The sequence below is a fragment of the Mobula birostris genome, chromosome 13, assembly GCF_030028105.1.
Source record: "Mobula birostris isolate sMobBir1 chromosome 13, sMobBir1.hap1, whole genome shotgun sequence".
NCBI classification, from domain to species: Eukaryota; Metazoa; Chordata; class Chondrichthyes; order Myliobatiformes; family Myliobatidae; genus Mobula; species Mobula birostris.
The window spans coordinates 41,178,341-41,199,085 of record NC_092382.1 but is presented as its reverse complement, the minus strand read 5'-3'; the positions used below and the strand labels follow the sequence as shown (position 1 = coordinate 41,199,085).

General features: G+C 47.1%; 1 non-coding gene across 1 annotated transcript; it reads left to right on the top strand.

Annotated features, from left to right (window-relative positions):
* Positions 1-7,657: 7,657 nt before the first annotated feature.
* trnai-uau (transfer RNA isoleucine (anticodon UAU)) lies at positions 7,658-7,751 on the top strand. Its single transcript has 2 exons — positions 7,658-7,695; positions 7,716-7,751. It is a non-coding gene; the product is annotated as a tRNA-Ile (tRNA).
* Positions 7,752-20,745: the final 12,994 nt, after the last annotated feature.

The following is a 20,745-nucleotide window of genomic DNA, read 5'->3' as shown; positions in this document are numbered from 1 at the left end:
CATTCTCCACTGCGGAGTGCCGAAGTTCAAGACCTTGAAGGGTACGGGAGAAGAACGCCACTTGTCTTCCTGCCTGGTTGAGGTTAGCGGCCAGTGCGAAGTCGGAAGCGTCACCCTCTACTTGGAAGGGAATGGCCTCATCCACCGCATGCATTGCTGCTTTGGCAATGTCCCCTGTCCTCGGCTGACAGGGGGAATGTGGTGGACTTGACCAGGGGAAGGACCTTGTCTGCGTAGTTAGAGACCCATTGGGCATAATATGAAAAGAAGCCCAGGCCCCTTTAGAGGGGCCTGAGGGTGTTGAGAAGAGGGAGTTCCAACAGCTCGTCAGATATGCGATGAAATTGATCAGTTTGTCTGATGGTCAGAGACGGACAAACAAGGATAATTATCGTCCATGGATGACAAGGGCTGGGAGATTCACACAGAGTGACGGCGTTCTCGTGATGTAGAGAAGAACAGGAAAACGGATGTTCAAACAACAATAACGTTTTCAGATGCCGGTTGATAACGTGGTGTTGAACACGTTCCGATTGTTTGCCTTCACTGACCGGAAAGGTCAAGACATAATCATATATAATATTTCACAAACAAGGGAAATTCTGCAGATGCTGGAAATCCAAGCAACGCAAACAAAATTGCATATGTAATAATTGTCTGATTAGAGATCTTAACGTTCCTCTTGTGAATGCAATGGAGCCGATGCACAGGGGTTTCACCAGGAAGGGCCGAGCATGGGACATTGCAGATATCAGTGAAGGAACTGTCATCCTCTACTTGATGCGGAGGAGGAAGTGATGCTTCATACATAAGTTCAAAAAGTATTAGCGAGGTACATGTGTTTAGAACGTTACGTACCCCGTAACGGGTTAAAGAACCAGTAGGAATGGAACACACCTGGGCTCTGGTTTTGCTCTATACTGACACTATTTTCATGAGTATCTCCGCAATGCAGTCATATGGAACTAGTTAAATCGAACAGGTTAGCAGAGCTTATGCATATATAGGTGTGGAAATATAAAACCCAAACTTCTTCAAGCTTAGCTGGTAAGTGATACTGTCTTACGATAGTAGGTAAACGAAGTCAGTTCAGTTGGTGTTATTGAGTTGAGTTGAGTAGAATTGAGGGGAGAGAGAGGTGGTTTGTTGTTCACGTAAGCCGCTGACGTCGATTCTTCCCGTCGTCCTCTGAAACTTCCAAGTTAGCCAACCTTGACCAATTTAAGAGCACCGTCTTCAAGTGATAATCTACCAACTAAGGCAAGGGTTAGAAACACCGGTAGACTCCAAAGGGTCGCTCTTTCACGCACTAATAAACATAGATCGATACCACTTAATCGATCCTCAGTCCCACACTCGTGGGCACCTGAGAGTGTAGTGGTAATTTCACAACACCTTAGTGCGTCTACGCGTCCCTTCTTCTGTGCGTCCTGTGAAACAAGCAACTACGCTGGTTTAAATACTGTTGCGCTGAGCACCGGCTGTCCATCAAGTAGCTCGTCCTCTCTCTCTCTCTCTTTGTAGGCTCTCAGAAGCTGGCAGTATCCTTGCAGAAATCCCAAACAAACTGTGCAGTAACCGCCCCCCCACCCCTCTCTGTAACAAGTTGTTTGTGCTGTACAGCTTTCTCTTTCCGATAGGCAGGGTTCTTAAAGGCACAGTCTATAATGAATAACTTAGGATCTCATCACAAGTATTGCAACAATTTCTCTAAAGCGATGGACGTAGATTTAGTGGAAGTGTAATTTTCAGACTATGTTCGGGTAATGTGTTGACTTTCTTTGTTTCATTCTGACGAAATGCAACGACGCGACGATTTAATTGCACATTTGCCGGCCGAGGTTAATGAGTTGGGCTGCTCAATACTTGTCCAAGCGATTAATTCCGATTTCCTGCTTAATGTTGAATCCACTGACATCAGGTTTTTAATCTCCGTCTGCGTCCTGCTCCACTGCCACAGTGAGGAGCAGCATAAATGGAGGTAACGGCACTTCGTCCTCACATTGAATGTTGCTGTTGCCTCGATTGGGAAAAAACTGTGGGTTTTTGTTCTTGCACCGGCTGAATTGCCCTCTCGTTTTATGGTGAATCCTGTCATGGTCTTGTCCGTGAAGTCCACATTCCAGTTCACAGTCCGGTCCGTCGGCTCATTAATCCGGGTTTTCCCGTTTTCCCTTGTTCTATGTTGTGCCTTTATTGAGACACCTGATTTTAGTTTGGGCTGGCACATAAATATCTCTACAAATACCCTGCTGGACTGTTTCCTTCCCTTCTGCTTCCTTCTGAACCTCTGCTGGCAACCTTCTCAGCATCCTCATCAAGTTCAGCCGCCGGACTGAGACCGAAGCCTTGCCACGCTAGAGAATGAACTATCTATCGTTGAGTTTGGAACTGCCTCCTTGTGTCCCCGTGTTTAGTGTCCGTGTTCTGTGTACGAGTCCCGGTACTACGTCCTGTGCTCCCCAAGGAGGGGTCCCATGTCTGTGTTCTGTTGTCCTGTGCTCAGGTCCAAGGCTCTGTGTTCCTGTGTTCCAAGACCAAGTCCAGGCGCAGTGTTTTAGTCCATTACAAATCTGAGCACCGGGTACTCGCCCAGCCCAGGGGAACCTCGCCCAGCCCAAGAGTACCTCGCCAAGTCCGGTGCTGGAGAATCCTCGTCCCGTGCTCGATCGTCCCCATCCGTATCCTCGGCTGTCATCCCAGCCCTGCGTCCGATTAAGGGTTCCGGCCCTGCGTCGTAGAAAGTTGCCTGGCCCTGCGTCCTAGAAGGGGTCCAGGGCTCCGTACCCAAGAGCCTAACCAAGCCGAGTCCAAGCGCCGAGCCAAACCGAGTACAAAAGCCTGGTCCTGCCCTGGAGGAACCTCATCCTGCCGCGCAGCTTCATCTTCCAGCGCTAGAGGTTCCTTGTCTTGCCCTTGCCAAGGTCCTAGTCCCCAGTCTTCACCAGGATCCTAGTCACGAGTCCTTGCCAAGATCCTAGTCCCGAGTCCTTGCCAAGATCCTAGTGCCGAGCCTTTGCCAGGATCCTAGTGCCGAGCCTTTGCCAGGATCCTAGTCCCGAGTCCTTGCCAAGATCCGAGTTCCGAGTCCTCGCCTAGAGCTGGGTTCCGATCCGAGTCAAGACCAGGTTCTAAGTCCCAACCAAGACCAGGTTCCGTGTCCTTGTCCAGACTCTGGTTCCGGAGTTCCGAGTTCCTAGTCCAGGATCATTGTTCCAAGTTCCACGTCCGGGTTCCGGGTTCCTAGTCCAGGCCCTGAATCTTAGTCTCGACCAGGGCCTGTATCAATGTCCAGCGTCGTTTCTTTCCTTGCTTTCTTGACAAACCTATGCTTGTTTCTAGAACTTCAGAGTCTGTGTCTTGTATTTGGGTCCGCTACCAGCGCACCTTATAACAGAAGCCCAAGTCCCTTTCTCGCCCCGGTGCGATAAAACCCTGATGAACGACAGTATTTCGCGCCCCACAAGCTCCATGGTCTAATTCATCTTTCTACGTCCCGCACTCTTCATGTTGACAATTGACACACGTACAGTCTTGCCGCAGGTCCGAGAGTGATTGTTAGCTTATTTCGCTTCCTATGGGATCTGTTTCACTGGGCGAGTTCTACTGGTCTATGTTTCTGCTTATGACCTTCAACTAATATCTGCCACGTTACTCACGCTGAGAAAATACTGGGCCATAAATTACCAAATGCCCATGGCCAAAACCGGCCGATCATTGAATGGAGTAAAGCTGAGACATTATTTGACGTGCTCTAACGGCAGGTGAATCACGTCTAAAAATGTGTGAGAGTTCTTCTAGGATGAGGTGTACATTGTCGAAAGTGGCCGGGTATAAATGTCGAGTAAATGCCTATGTGTACACCCACTAAGTTTCCCTTATGCTCCACCAACAAAAACAAAACAAGCTTATTGAGTGCACTTGTAGTGTATCTGATGCCATCCCTGAGTAACAATCTCCATCCCCAAGTAACAATCTCAATCCCCGAGTAACAATCTGCATCCCCGAGTAACAATCTCCATCCCCGAGTAACAATCTCCATCCCCGAGTAACAGTCTCCACCCCTGAGTAACCATCTCTACCACTCTGTGAGAATCTCCATCTTTGAGTAAGAATCCCCATCCCCATGTATCAATCTCCATCCCCGAGTAACAATCTGCATCCCCGAGTATCAATCTCCATCCCCGAGTAACAACCTGCATCCCTTGAGTAACAGTCTCCACCCCTGAGTAACAATCTCCACCCCTCTGTGAGAATCTCCACCTTTGAGTAAGAATCTCCAGCTCTGAGCACGAATCTGCATCCCTGAGTAAGAATATCCATCTCTGAGTAACAATCTCCACCCCTCTGTGAGAATCTCCATCTTTGACTAAAAATCTCCATCTCTGAGCACGAATCTCCGTCCCTGAGTAAGAATCTCCACCCATTGCCATCCTCCCGACAGAGAAACGGCTGCCATCCCAGTTTCGGCTTTCCAGTTTCCCCGGAGTACAGTGAGATGCTGCTGTCCCTTTAAGACTTGGACTGACAATTATTGCCTGCCAGATTCCTCCATGGAAATTAGGGGGTAGTAGAGGTATAATTTGTCCATCAGTGCTAATCACCCCATCCTTGACCTTAGCTGTTCCACCATGAGCACGATCTGTGATGAGTCAACATGATGCGTTCAGATCAGGTCATGCACAGCACATACCTCCGCCGCACCGCTCGGGTGTGTTTCTGGGGTACGGGGGCTAACGACCCTTGTGCTATTCCTATCGCTGAGCAGCAGTGAACCATCTGACTGGCCTATCAGAGTTCTCTTTGGGAACTAGTTGACTTGATCAGCATTTCTTATCTGGCTATTGTTCACGATTGCACTTAATAAAACAAAAAGTCTGTACTTACATGTCAACTACTCAGTTGTGCTCAGTTGTGAGACATTACTCTGCATTGGGGTTCATTACCATCCATAGCTCTCTGGTTACATCCGCAGGATTATAAGGCCCCTCAGCCACCGTTTTACATGATCCATGTGACGTTTGTGCTACAGCTGAAACAACTACGGAAGCAACAGCAACAAGGTCGAATGGCAAGCCACTGTAATATTGATTGTTCTTTACGTCCTTTCACACACTTACGGCATCTTTTCCTGCTCTTTTTGTGAGTATATTTAAATTATCTAAGCAAGAGGCGATTCTTTGCTAAACGCATGTTGTTACAATTCTCTACATCATTTGTGATAGGAGTGTATTTTGATGAATGATTTGTGGTTTCTCTTTAGGGTTTTACATGAGGAGATTTGCAAGGACGTTGCCTGGATTGGAGAGCATGCCTTATGTTGAGCGAACTTGGCCTTCCTCCTTGAATCGACGGAGGATGAGAGGTGACCTGATAGAGGTGTATAAGATGATGAGAGGCATTGATCATGTGGATAGTCAGAGGCTTTTCCCCAGGATTGAAATGGCTAACACGAGGGTGCATAGTTTTAAGGTGCTTGGAAGAAGGTACAACGGGAATATTGGACAGAGTAATGGATGTGTGGAATACACTGCCAGCGAAGGTGGTAGAGGCGGATACAATAGGATCTTTTAAGAGACTCTTTGATAGGTATATGGAGCTCAGGAAAATAGAGGGCTATGCGGTAGTTAAATTCTCGGCAACTTCTGGAGTAGGTTTCATGGTCGGCAAAACATTTTTGGCCGAAGGGCCTGTAATGTGCCCGAGACTTTCGATACTTATATATGTTTCTGTCAAAATTCTGTCATTCTTTCAAGATTTGTAAGAAAATTGCTGGTATCTATTAATGCACCATGAAGGAAACTAAGGTTTCATACCAATACCAATGGAAGTTATCAGTTCCAGAAAATTTCAATTTGTTGCTATTTCTTATAATCACATTTAGCAAATCGATTGTAACTTTAGGTATCACAATTTTCCACCCGAAGAAGAAGAAAAGTTGTATACCTTTGAACCTCAAGTTTTACCCTCTTGAGATGAAAACGAAGAACAATAAGGCGGTTGATCGATCAACCTTGCTTTTGTCAGATAAAAGTTGCTTTTGTCAGTCGAAATATGAAATTCAAAAGTGAAGAGGTTATGTTGCAAATTTCTAAAACTTAGGGTAGGCTATTTCTGTAGTATTGCATACAATTCTGGTCACCCTACTGTAAGAAGGATGTTGAAGCTATGAAGAGGGTTCAGAGGAGGTTTACCTGGATTAGAGGGCATGTGTGTTTATGAAAGGTTGTATTAACATGGTTTGTTTTCTCTGGAGCACCGGGAAGTGAGGGGAGATCTAGCAGAGGTTTAGCAGGTTTGAGAGAAAGTGATAGAGTAGACAGGGAGTGTCGGGTTCCCAGGATTGAAGTAACTAATACTGGACGCCATGCATTGAAGATGAGAGGAGGTAGATTCTAGTGAGATGACAAGGTCAAGCTTTTTAAATCTGAGTGCTGGATGCCTGGAGTGCACTGCCCGGTACGGTGGTAAAAAGAAAAACATTAGCAGCTTTAAAGAGATCGGAATCAGAAAAAAAAAGAATCAGGGTTATTATCACCGGAATGTGTCGTGAAATTTTGTAACTTAGCAGCAGCATTTCAAAGCAACACATAATATAGAAGAAGAAAGTTGATAATTAATAAATCAATCAAACAATCATTTACAGGATATGTATGTCAAATTGATTAAAAATCGTGGGGAAAAATAACAGAAATAATATATATTTAAAAAGTGAGGTAGTGTTCACGGGTTCAATGTCCATTTAGAAATCGATGGCAGAGGGGAAGAAGCGTTACTGAATCGCTGAGTGTGCGCCCTCAGGCTTCTGTACCTGCTGTCTGACGGTAACAGAGAGAAAGGGGCCTGCCCTGGGTGCTGGTGGTCCTTAATAGTGGACGCTACCTTTCTGAGACACCGCTCCCTGAAGATGTACCGGGTAATTTGCAGGCTGGTACCCAAAATGGAGCTGACTAGATTTACAACCTTCTGCAGCTTCTTTCTGCTCGGTGCAATAGCCCCTCCCCGCCCCCTCCATACAATACAGTGATGCAGCACGACCTCCAATGCACATCTCTGGAGGTTTTTGAGTTATTGGTTGACATACCAAATCTCTTCAAACTCCCGATGAAGTTTAGTCGTTTTCTCGCCTTCTTTACAACTGCATCGATATGTTGTGACCAGCTGAAGTCCTCAGGGATCTTGACATCCATGACCTTGAAACTGCTCACCGTCTTCACTTCTGATCCCTCTGAGCACTGGTATGTGTTACTTCGTCTTATCCTTCCTGAAGTCCTCAATCAGTTCTTCCGTCTTACTAACGTTCACCGCAAGGTTGTTGTTGCGACACCACTCCACCAGTTGGCATATTTCGCTCCTGTACGTCCTCTCGTCTCCATCTGAGATTCTACAAACAATGCTTGCATCATCAACAAATTTATAGGTGGTATTTGATATGCACATTTGATGATTCGATATGCACATGGATGTAAGGAAATCGAGGGATATGGGAAAGAGGGATTCGAGTTTGAATGTTTTTGACTTGTTTTTTACTTAGTACGGTAATCCATTGTGGGCCAAACGGCCTTTCACGTATATTTCAATGCTGTATGATCTATGATATATGAATTCCTTCTAATTTTCTTTCTAGATATTTAAAAGCACGTGTTTGCAGCGCTGGGCTCTAGTGGCGCAATAGGTTAGCGCGCGGTACTTATATGGCAGTACACGGCGGAGAAATGCCGAGGCTGTGAGTTCGAGCCTCAACTAGAGCACTTGTGATTTTAATGCTTGCAACGCCCAGGTGACTGGGCGTTTCTCAAGCTGAGCATTCAACTGATATGTTACATTTAATCTTCGAAAGCGAATATTGAAACTTCCTGATTGTTTAACCTTGACACGGCGTGAAGGAATCTGGGCCAAATTTACAGAAGTTAAAAAGAAGCGAGGCCAAGCTTCCGTGGGCGGTGGCAAAAGGGAGTCGAGAAGGAGACGAAGACATGCAGAAAGGGGAAATAAATTCGCTTTCGAGTTTGAAACCTGTAAATGGACAGAGGTGGAGGTAGCAGGATTCGTTGTGTAAGGGGAGCGCCAGAATAAAGGTGGCGGGAATCACTATCACTGAGAAATTCGCCGAGGTATCGAGGCTTTACCCATCAATCAAATCCCTGATGGTGGCCGTTTTATATTAATCGCTCTAAAGCTCCCTCGGCGTTCAGTTGACAATGCCTGTTTGCCAGATCCTGCTCTTCTCCCAGTACCGAGTACAGTACCCTTTCAACAAGCATGCACTCCTTTGACGCATCTGCGAGTTGTACTTTACTATTTTTAAATCTCCAGAAATGTGCTATCTGAAAAGTTTGGTTATTCTCAGTTTCCAGCTTATCTCTACCCTGAGGACCGTGGAGCAGAGAGACAGTAATTCATTTATTATCTTTGCTTGTTTCCCAGTGAATTTAGTGGCGATGGTGATCCTGTCCCGGGGAAAGTGCGGCCTCTCCACCTGCACCACTCTCTACCCGGTGGCCACGGCAGCGGCGGATCTACTGACCATCGTGTTTGCGGTGATATTGTGGCGGGTCGGTTATTATTACTTCCCCGGGACTTTCCTGGACATCACCCCCGTGTGCAGTGTGATCTCCGTCCTGGGAGAGGCAGCAACAGAAAGTTCTGTCTGGTTCACCGTCACTTTTACGTTTGATCGGATTGTCGCCATATGCTGCTCGAAGTGGAAAACAAAGTATTGCACCGGGAAAACTGCGGCTGCGGTTCTGACAGCAACCGGCGTCCTTCTCTGTTTTAAAAATATGTCTAACTTCTTTATATATCGTCCCGCGAAAGTGATCAACAATATACCCTGGGACTGTATTCGAAAGCCGGGCCACGATACGGATCCCGGGGGGTAGGATATAGCTGGTTTTCTACCGTCCTAACGCCATTACTCCCGTTCGTGCTTATACTCCTGTTCAACGCTCTGACAGTCTGACACATTTCAGTGACTAGTCGTGTCCGTAAGGGGCTGAGGGGTCAGAGCAAGGCGGAGAACCGCAGTGACCCGGAGATGGAGAGCAGGAGGAGGTCTGCGATCTTACTTCTCACCATCTCCGGAAGCTTCAAAATCCTGTGGTCGGTGAGTGTTGCCGAATTTCTTTACTTCACCATTGCCCGATTGGATCCAAGTAATTACAACTATTCGGAATACATATTTGAACAGTCAGGAGACATGCTGATGATATTAAGTTGCTGCACAAACACTTTTATTTTTGGGGTAACTCAGTCTAAGTTCAGAGAGCAGTTCATCAGCGCAGCGAAATATCTGCTCACGTCAATTGTTAAACTAATTAAACAAAATATCTAAGTTTGTCTCCCTGGCAATCACAGTGTTTTCCATCTTGACACTGCAACACTGCCGGTCACTGGAGAACGTAGCAGCGTGAGAATAAAACTGGCTGAGTGGCCGAGAGAGACACAGCACGAGAACGGACCCTTCCGCGCCCGCAGCCCACGACATCCACCTCCTACCAGTTATTAAACTCATCCAAAGTTTAGATTTATTTGTTCACCATGCTCCCGCTGTCGTCACCGCTGCACCTCCCGACAATGTATCCTGCGGCTATCGTAAATGCACATCCGTCAATTTTCCATCGCAAAGTGAACGGGCGGAATTCTCAGTGATCTGATCGAGCCTGGTACGTGCTGGGAGAGATGAGACAGCACCGCAAAAAGATTTAACTGATTGCATCCAACATACTATGAAAAGGCCACATCCACGTATACAAATATCCTAACTTCAACTGACGGTGTCCAATGAGCTGGCATCAAAATCGTGGTGTGTTTACTCGCGCAAGCAATGACTGTCCAGGGTCCAATTAGCATCTGCATAAAGTCTATTTCTGAAGGTCTATTGATGTCCTTGTAAGAAAGGCGCCTTTCTTCCTTGGACACTCCCAGGGTGTGTTATACCGCGTGGGAAAGACGTTCAATGAACGCAACGCGGTAGGAGCTCTCGTTAGGCACTTTATCAATACTTTGAGAAAAGGGATCATTGTTAATTAACTCGGCCGAATGACATGAGATAAGACCATTGGACCGAAGGATAATTGGGTCATTAGTTTCTCTGCCGTTCTTTCCTGGGTGACCTGTTTGTCAACCCCAGTCTGCTCGCGTCTCCCAGAAACCGTTAACACTCTGAACATCAAGAACTATTCAACTTTTTTTTTCTTAAGTACAGAGAACTTACACGATCAGTGGAATTAAATTTGATCTCACTTGAAATACAAGCCAGCATTGAATTTACTTTCGTTACAGCCGAAATAACCTTACCGGCATCCGGAAGTTGAACTCATAAGTCAATGTCCATCTCGTCTTCCTGAGTTTTCCCTCCGGTTAAAAAAAACCTTCAATCCATTACTCCGAAGTGCATGTCCCACTCCCCTGTTACGTCATTGCCTACTCTGTCAAATTGAAAATCTTACTGTCGTCTCACTGCAAGTAAACTTTGTCATCTGAATCCCATCATGAGCTGACTCATGTCCCAATTGTTCCCCGGCACATCGCTGCATCCCTTATATAACGTCAGCTGCCTCCTGGCCTTTCGATTCCCTGCTCTTCGATAAGGGCAAAACCATCTCCGCTGTAGTTTTCCAAAACACCCTCGGCTAGGGCAGGTCAGGATCTGACGGAATTCAAGACCAAATCGGTAATAAAAGCAACTCATTTGTTATTTCAGTCTTTTGTATAAGAATGAAAAAAAAAAGAGAATTAGCAGTCTTCACGAATTTAGAGTAAGACTTGTACATGCGCTTCGCATTAGATAAACCCGTTGTGGAGAAATGGTTAGCACTGCAGGGATGGGAGAGAGAGAGAGAGAGACGAAAATTGGAGACAAGAGAATCCGGGGGACAGCGATATTGGTGAGAGAATGAGAGAGGGACTGGGGAGAGAAACGTGGGAGAGGGACGGGAAGTGTGGAAAGCAGAGACTGATACAGGGGCGAGAGTTTAGGTGAGGATAAAGGGCAGAGGGCGACAGACGAAGGGAGAGAGAGAGATAAACTGAGTGAGAGAAAGAGCGAGACTGTGGAGAGACAGACTGTGGGATAGAGAGAAGGGAAAGAGGGACGAGGACATTCGGAGTGAGAGAGACCAGGGCTTGAATGGTCGAGGGTGACAGAGTGGGAAAAGAGAAACTGAAGGCGAGAGACAGAGTGGAAGGAGTGTGGGAGAATGGACTGAGAGAGACAGCGGGAGGGATTGGTAGAGAGCGACTGGGAGTTAGGGACTTCGGGAAAAGTAAGAATAAGAGAGAGTGGGAGGATAGCGAGAAGGGGGTGGGGTGGTGGCACAACGAGGGACCAGGGTTGGAGAGTGGGCGTGGAGAGATTGACAACGGGAGAGAGACACATGCAAAATGCCGGGGGAGCTCAGCAGCCCAGGCAGATCTATGGGAAAACGTACAGTTGACGTTCCGGGCAGAAACCCTTCGGCAAGACTGGAGTAAAAAATGCTGAGGAGTGAATTTAAAAGGTAGGGGGGAGGGCGGGGAGAGAGAAACACCGGGTGACAGGTGAAACCTGAATGGGGAGGGCTGCAGTAAGGAGCCTGGAAGTTGATCGGTGATAGTGACACCGGGACATTGAGGAATGAAAGAGACAGCAGGAGCACAACAGGGAGGCAGTGGGCTGGCAAGAGATAAGGTGAGAGGGGGGAAACATAGAAACATAGAAATACAGAAACATTGAAAACTGACAGCACAATACAGGCCCTTTGGTACACAAAGCTGTGCCGAACATGTCCTTACTTTAGAACTACCTAGGCTTACCTATAACCCTCTATTTTTTCCAAGCTCCATCCAGGAATCTCTTAAAAGGCGCCATCGCTTCCGCCTCCAGCACGGTTGTCGACAGCCCATTCCACGCACTCACCACTCTCAGTATGTATATATATATATATATATATATATAAAAAACTTACCCCTGACATTTCCTCTGACCTAAAGAAAGGGGATGGAGAATGGTGAAAGCCGGCCGTGGGCATTGCCAGAAGTTTGAGAAATTGATGTTCATGCGATCAGATTGGAGACTATCCAAACGCAATACAAGGTTTTGTTCCTTCAGCCTAAGTGTGGCCTCATCGCAACAGTGGAGGAGGCCATAGATGGACATATCGGGATGGGAATGGGACGACGAATTAAAATGGGTGGCCACTGGGAGATCTCGCTTGATCTGGCGACGAGAGCGTAGATACTAAACAAAGCAGTCTCCCAGACTATGTTATATGTCACCGATATGCAGGAGGCCACACCGGGCGCAACGGACACAGTAACTGAATCCAACAGAATCGAAATGTTGCCTCACCTGGAGGTACTGTTTCAGGCCCTGAATGGTAGTGAGGGAGGAGATGTATGGACAGGTGTAGTGCTTGATCCGCTTGCAAGGATAAGTGACCAGAGGACATTAGGGGAAGGGGCGGATGGACAAGGGAGTCGTGTTGGGAGCGATCCCTGCGGAAAGCAAAAAGTGGGGAGGGGTTGTAAGGTAAAGAATTGCTGAGGGCCTCCAACTTCTTTCAACAATCAACATCCCAGCTTCTTACTTCATCCCTACCCCTCCAGGGTTCACCTATCAACTGGTATTTCTCTCTCACATCCCCCACCTTTTAAATCTACTCCTCAGCTTTTCCCCCACTCCTTCCGAAGGATGTCGGTCCGAAACAACCACTGAACTCTTCTCCACAGGTGCTGCCTGGCATGCTGAGTTCATGCAGAATTTTGTGTGTGTTATTCCGATTTCCAGCATCTGCAGCTTTCCTCTTGTTTGTGAGCGTAGAGAAAGATTGTTTTAGAGGCGGAATAGAGCGGAAATATCTGGAGGAAACAGGAAGACGAGAGATGGAAAGACTGGAGAGGGTGATAGACACTGGGGGTTGAGAGAGACTGGGATGAGGGAAGGTGGGAAGCGTGAGTCGGAGAAAAGGCTTACGTACCTTGAGTGTCTCGAGGGCTTTCTGGGATTTGCATTTCCACGATTCTAAAGTCCTTCGGAAACATTCAACCCTTCCTGTCTCGCTAAACCCTCCATTCCAGTCTCGTCGAACCCACACCTTCCCAAACCGTATCCTTGCTCTGCCTCCTGCCAGCCCGTCTTCGTGACCATCACCTCCCTTCCCCTCTCTGTTAACTCCTACTTCCCTCTCCGTCATCAGAAGGCCAGGTCTTGGCGAGTAGGATTATGAAAACCCCCAAGACGTTGTGAAGAGGATGAAGAGAGTGAGGGTAGTTCGGGTCAGGGATAGAAGATAAAACATGCGCTGGAGTCGGCGAGGTGGGACAAGTCCTTAATGATGACTTTACTTCCGTATTCGTCAGTGAGAGTAGTCTTGAAGTTTGTGAAGGCAGCGTTATATCCTCTTGCGTGGTCAGGATATAACCCAGATTAATGCTGGAAGGGGAGTAAAAGATTATGTTTTAAAGCAAGATTTTCGTGAATGATGATTTCCACTTGATTATCCTTGTGTAAGTAATCGGAATGAGTTTAACTACTACAGGATGATGTAATAAGCTTGACTGTTCCTTGTTTCTGTTGGAATTTTATGCATTTATCGTCTCCAAGTCTTAGACTTTTATTATGTTTTTTTTAAATATATTTTTTTTGAGTGTAGAGTTCTCACTGTGTCAGGAGGCTGCGAGTGGCGGGGTGTCCGCGAGAAGAGGGGTGGCCGTTAGCGTGTGCTATAACTGCGGTAAAGAGGGACATTTTTGGAGAGAATGTGAGTGGCACGGGGTGCGCTATAACTGTGGGGAAGAGGGTCACTTCCAGCAGAAATGTGGGCAGCAGGGAATCCCTCCGAGGGGGAGTCCCCGGGCATCCAAGCAGGGAGAGGTGTCGGGAAATTTAGAGCAGACCCAGTGAGGGAACGGTCTGGTGTCTCTGGGGGAACACGATGTACCAAGGAACCCCGAAAGCGAAAGACCCGATTCCAGAAGGAGTAATGGGTCCCCGATCCAGCGTGCCGCTATACGGGGTCGCAGGTCGCGTTACTATACCGTTGGTTTTACAACCAGTGTTTAAAGCATTTGTCCGTGACCCCATTCAGTGCACTGGAGAACTGGCGCGTCAGTGCTGGTGATTATGCGTATGACGCGTATTTGTCAGAGAGACTGGAGTTTTCAGTAGCCGATGTGGGGTTGTCCGAAGTTCGGGAGACGTTAATGCTGGTTTGTCCGGACCTGATTGAGACGGGGGGTGATTCAATTCTTGTGGGGACCAACACCCCTGTGGTGCGGAGGCTCATGGGGGCCTGCCAGGAAAGGGCAGGTGAGAACTTTTTCGAGACCCGGTCTGTGCACCCAATGTTTCGAGCTGCTTTTGTGGCAGTGCGGAGCCACCCTGGGCCGGATACTGAACGTAAGCGAGGGACTGTGTGGTGCACCCAGTCGAAGCCTAAGGCAATAAGGTCCGGGGAAGTAGCGAGGGTGATGGGAACCCCCAGATTTCCCTGTGTGCTTGATGGTGAGGCCTTTTAGTGGACCTCGAGGGGGAGTAAAGATTTCCGGCTGGGGTGCTGGTGAGGCCCGAAGTGCAGAGGCTCTCCGTGGTACAGGCGAACAGGATTTCTGTGATTGTCAGAACAGCACAACGAGAGAAATCTCCTTTAAGAGAGGGTTGCCGCTGGCACATCTGTTCCCGGTAACTGTAATGTCGAGCGCCCCCTTGAGGCCTGCTGGAGAGATACGATTGGAAAACATAGAGAAGCTGACTGCTGAGGCTTTTAACTTTGGGAACTCGCCGGTGTCGCCGGGTTGGAAGAAGAGGCTGGTGGAGAAGATGTTGCAGCTGGAAGATGTTTTTTCCCTTGGCGATTTCAATGTGGGTTGTTTCAAGAGCACTCGCCGCACCATCCGGGTGACTGAGGACACGCCGATCAGAGAGAGGTCGCGGCGACTGTCTCCTGCCGATGCGGAAAATGTGCGCCAGCACCTGCGTAAGTTGAAGGAAGCAGGGATCATCTCTGAATCACGAAGCCCTTATGCATCTCCAATAGTAATGGACCGGAAGAAGAACGGAAAGGGATGCATGTGTGTGGACAATAGGACTCTAAACCAGCGCACTGTCCCCGACCCGTATACAGTCCCGAGCGTCGAAGATGCGCTGACCTGTCCCAATGGAGCGAAGTGGTTCAGTGTTCTGGATTTGAGGAGTGGATACTACCAGATCCCGATGAGCGATGCCGATAAAGAGAAGACGGCATTTATATGCCCTCTGGGATTTTCCCAGTTTGAAAGAATACCCCAGGACATATCGGGAGCCCCTGTCACTTTCCAGAGGGTCATGTGGAAGAAGGTGGGGGATATGAATTTGTTTGATGTGTTGGTGTACTTGGATGACTTGATAGTATTTAGATACGCCTTGGAAGAGCATAAAGCGAGGCTACTGAAGGTACTAAGCCGACTGAATGAGGAAGGGTTAAAACTCTCCCTGGACAAGTGCCAGTTCTGCAAGACGTATGTTAGCTATGTTGGGCACATAATCTCGCGAGATGGAGTTGTTAATACCCGGCTAAGATAGAAGCGATGACAACGTAGCCGGAGATTCGTGAAGGGCTACGCCAAAGTGAGTCACCCCTTGAACCAGCTTCGACCTGGTTACCCTCCCTTGGGGCAGAAAAGGAAAAGGGGAATGCAGACCGGAGATTATCTCTACCGAGCGGAACCTTTCGGACAGAGGTGGGATGCAAAATGTAAGGAGGCTCTTAAATTGCTGAAAGAGTTGCTGACCCAGGCGCCAGTGCTGGCTTTTGTGGAACCCCGGTTACCTTATGTACTACACACTGATGCCAGCCGAGAGGGATTAGGGACCGTCTTGTATCAAGATCAGGGTAGCCGGTTGAGGCCTGTAGCGTTTGTCATCCGGAGCTTGTCGCCCTCCGAGAGGAACTATACCACCCACAATTTGGAGTTCCTACCGTTGAAATGGGCATGGTCGATAAGCTGAGTGACTGTCTCTACGAGGCCAAGTTTGAGATGAAGACGGACTGTTGTCACATGGTCACTTTACATCCTGACGTCCGCGAATTGGATGCTGCAGGCCATCGGTGGTTGGCGGCCTTGTCGTCTTATGATTTCAGCCTGAACTACCGGCCGGGGAGCCAGAACGTCGATGCCGACGCTTTGTCCCGACGGGTGCATCAGGAACTGGAGAGTGACCAGGAGTGGGAGAGCGTTACTGACCCTGCGGTGAAGGCCATGCTTCAGTTCGCTATGACTGTGAAGGCCGACGAAAAGGAGATGCCGGTTCACGCAGTGGACCCACTGGGGGCTTCTGACGACGCCCTACCCCCTGTTTACTGTGACCTGACTGCTCTGAAGACCAAGCAGCTGCTGGAATTGAGTCCGGGGGAAGTGGCTGCTGCTCAGCGAGATGGTCCGGGCATTGGCATCGTTTGATACGCGGTAGATAAGGGCGATATGGCCTGGGCGGTGAAGAAGAAACACGTTTCAGTGCCTCCGTTACTGAGGGAGTGGCCTCGGTTGAAGTTGAGGAAACAAATTTTATACCGGGTAACGTCATCCTCGGACCGATCTCGGTGTTGGCAGTTGGTCCTGCCTGAGAAGTATCGGAAGATTGCCTTGAAGTCACTGCGCGATGAGTCTAGACATTTGAGGATGGAGACCTATGGGTTACTCAAGGACAGGAGTTACTTGCGTCGAATGAAGTCGGAGTTTTAAGAGTACTGCAAGTCGTGTATTCGCTGCATACGCCGGAAAACACTGCCAGTGAAGGCTCTTCCTTTCTCACTCTTGCAGAGTGCAGGGCCCTTGAACTTGGTGTGTATGGATTTTCTGTCTATAGAACCCGATGCCAGCAACACGGCGAATGTCTCAGTCATCACGGACCACCACACCAGATATACTCAGGTTCTTCCGACCAAGGACCAGAGGGCGACTACGGTGGGAAAAGCGTTATGGGTGAGTATTTCTTGCATTATGGCCTTCCCCGGCGGATACACAGTGATCAAGGACGGGACTTTGAGAGTAAGCTCATCTATGAGTTACTGGGCATGCTGGGAGTTGAGGAATCGAGGACCACGCCTTATCATCCGCAGGCCGGTCCCCAGGCGGAGAGGTTTAATCAGACCTTGTTAGACATACTCGGGACTCTGGAGGTCAGCAAAAAGAAATGAAGGAGTCAACATATTGGGCATTTGTTTCACTGTTACAACTGTACAAGCAATAAAGCTACTGGGTATTCGCCCTGTTATCTGATGGTTGGGCGTGAGGCGAGGCTGCCCATTGACCTCTTTTTCGGGATTGACGCGGGTGAGGTGCAGCCAAAGTCTTATCTGAAGTACATGTCTGATATGAGGAGAGAGCTGAAAAGGGCTGACGAAATAGGCTGGGGCGGCGGCCGCCAAGCAGAATCGGGAAAGTAAGAGGAGGTATGACCAGTGTTACGTGGGCGACAACAATGGATATGGAATTGAGACAGGTTTTTATAAACAAACATAAACATTTATTAAAGACTGATCAAAAATAGTGAAAATTTAAAAAAAAGGACTAACTTAACCGGAAGTAAACTGCTCTGCAGCAATTTAACAAACCACCAAACTCTGGAATTGTTCTTACAGTGGTAAATGCGAACACAGTCTTAAAGTGGCAAATTGGAAAGTTCGAGTGATTTATACAGTCAATTAGGAGAGGCCTCCCTGAAGTACAGAATTCCTCGAACACGTGACGTTACTGCTGATCCCAGCAGAAATATGCCTTGTACGAAGGATTCGCAACGAAGGAAAATAAAATGGTTTAAAGGAACTGACCTTCTTCTCTGGAAGGTGAACACTGCACCAAACTTTCCTGCTCTTGCAGATGTTATCTCAGATGCAGGCCACTATTCTTGAACGAAGATTCAATAAGGTTGATCCTTTATAAAATTACCGAACGACAGCAACTTTCCCCAGTCGTTCGGGTTCCCGTACATTGGTAAGGTTTTCACTCTCCAATACTGGACTGTAAAGGCGAATCAAAGATGCTACAAACAAAGACTGGCAGCGATTGGTGAAACTGCCAGCAGCAACCTTTCCATCTTAAAATATGAAGTAAATCTCCGTTTTGAAGTGAAACTGCGTCATGAGACGAATACGCAGAAAAACTAAACACCGACGAACCAACCAACACAAAACTCTTGCGTCACAGCAAGGCTTTCCCGGTTTATACCTGTTGGAACAGGCCATCACGTGACTTCACACCGGCGGGAAAATTGCATCATGTGACCTCACACTGGCGGGAGAATTACATCACCACACCATCACAGGACCATTACATCATGCTCACAACATACTGTATTACAACATGGTCCTAGAAGAAGCGATATCTGCCATTGGTCACCTAGTTTCATGCCACTTCCCATTCCCATTCCAATATGTCAATCCGTGGCTTCCTCGACTATCGCCACGAGGCTATACTCAGGTTGGAGGAACAACACCTTATATTCCGTCGGGGCAGCCTCCGAGCTGATTGCATGAAGACGATTTCCCAAACTTCCGGTAATGGCACTCCCACCTACCTTCACCAAGCCCCATCCCCTTTTCCGTCTCTCTCCTTATCTCCTTGCCCGCCAATCGCTTCCCTTTGGGGCTTCAACCTGATTTTCTTTCTTCCATACTCTTCTATTCTCACCTGCCAGACTTCTCCAGCTCCGGACCTCTTTCACCAATCAGCTTCCGCAGCTATTTATTTCAACCCTTCCTCCCATGGTTTCACCTATAACCCTGTGTTTCCCTTTTTAAATCTACACCTCACCTTTTTTTCTCCAGTCCTGCTGACTGGTCTCGTCCCAAGACGTCAACTGTCCTTTTACCGATGTTGAGATCTACCAACACTTTTTACTTGAATTTCCATCGTCTTTATTTGTGAGAGAGAAGGAAGAATTTTGTTAGTCGGAGGGTAGTGTATCTGTGGGACGCTCTGCCCCAGACTTCGTCGGAGGCACAGTTTCCGTCTATATTTTTGTGTATAATCAAGAAGTTGATCATTACTTGATCGGTTAGGGAATCCAAAGATATGGCAAGGTGTAAGGGATTCAGTGTGGGATCTAGGATCAGCGGAGCAGACTAGATGAGCTGAATGGCATAATTCTACACCCAAGTCCTCTGGTCTTATCGTATTATGGAACAAGCCCCCACATTCATGATGAATCTTCTCTGCAGTCTTACAGCACAAAAGATCCTTTGCACAGAATACCAAGTAGAAATTAATGACACTGTTGAAGAAACTTGGCAGGTCAGCCAGGATCTATTGAGAGGAATAGAGTCTCTGTTCGGAGGAAACTTTCCTTTACAGCGTTGACACAGAATCTTCGGCCCAACCGTTCCATACCGTACTGCTGTCCATTTAAATTAGTCACATCTGCCTGCCTTTGACCTAGCACTTCTGGGACATGAATTAGTTTGAATGTACATCTAGATCGTAATGGCATACACGCTGAAGGGTCTTTTCCCTGCCGTAAAAGTCTGTGAAGAAACGTTTCCTATGCTGTACTTACCAAAACTGATTCGTTTTGGAAGCTCGGGGCCAATGAAGAGATAGTGCTAAAGAGCAGTGAGCTGGGTAATTTCTCAGGGCCCACTGGGCTCTACTGCATATTAGTCCGAGAAGCAGGAGTTGAGATTACTGTGGTCTAGACCAGTATATTTGCGTTCTCTGCAGCCACAAACAAGACCCCAGAAAAGCTGTGATAAATATTAAGACGTGGAATTGATAATGCAGGAAAATATAGACGAGTGAGTTTCACGTCAGGGGTTGGAAAGATACTGGAAAGGACGCTTTGGGTTAGGACGTAGAGCTATCGAACACCACACACATAAGTAGACCGCCTCACTCTTCTGATTTGTGACAGCATATTGTCTGGCCCAGTCCCATTTGCCTGCACAAGAACCGTCGCTTTCATTCCATTCGCATCCATGTACCCATCAGCGGGTCTTCTGAATGTTGATATTCAACTTGCATTTACTACTGTTTCTTACAGCTCATTCCAGACTCCCACTGACCCCTCCGTGAAGATGTTTCCTCTCATGTTCCGCTTAAATATTTCAACTTTTTCCATTAGTCTATGATTACTTGTTTCAGTGCCACCTTACCTGAGGAAGAAAAGCCTCAGTTTGGATGAGACTAAATCTTTTAAAATATTTTTATTAATTTTCAAAATTATAAACTTAATAACAAAGTTGGTACAAAGTTATTGGAATAATCTTAATCAGCAAATACAAAACGGATTTTAAGTAACATAGATATAAAAGACTTCAAAACTCATAATGAAATTAGTCATTAAAAAAAGAAATAAAAAGAAAAAAAATATATATGAACAAAAAAATCCCCAAAAGAAAAAAAAAGAAAAAAACCCCCAAAAAAGAACAAAACAGGGCTAGACCAATATCTTGTATCAGACACGTTCAGTAATGCCGTCAACTTCACTCCTCTGATCATATAATTTAAGTTTAAAAAAATGATTCAGAAGGGTCAGATTATATCATATGAAAATGTTGAGACTAAATCTATTGAATTATTCTCTCTAACGCTGGCCATCAAATCCTCAGAAAATCCTGATACGTGACGTTTGTTTTATTCTTCTCTCTCTGTGGAAAGGGGTGAAACCTCTCTCTGTTTGTAAGATTGAGAACATGAAATATGCCGATATTACCAGGTGATTAATAGGTTTGTTGACCTCCGTCACTCTTCGTGGGGTTTGCTGTTACTTGTTTGTTTGTTGGGTGGTCA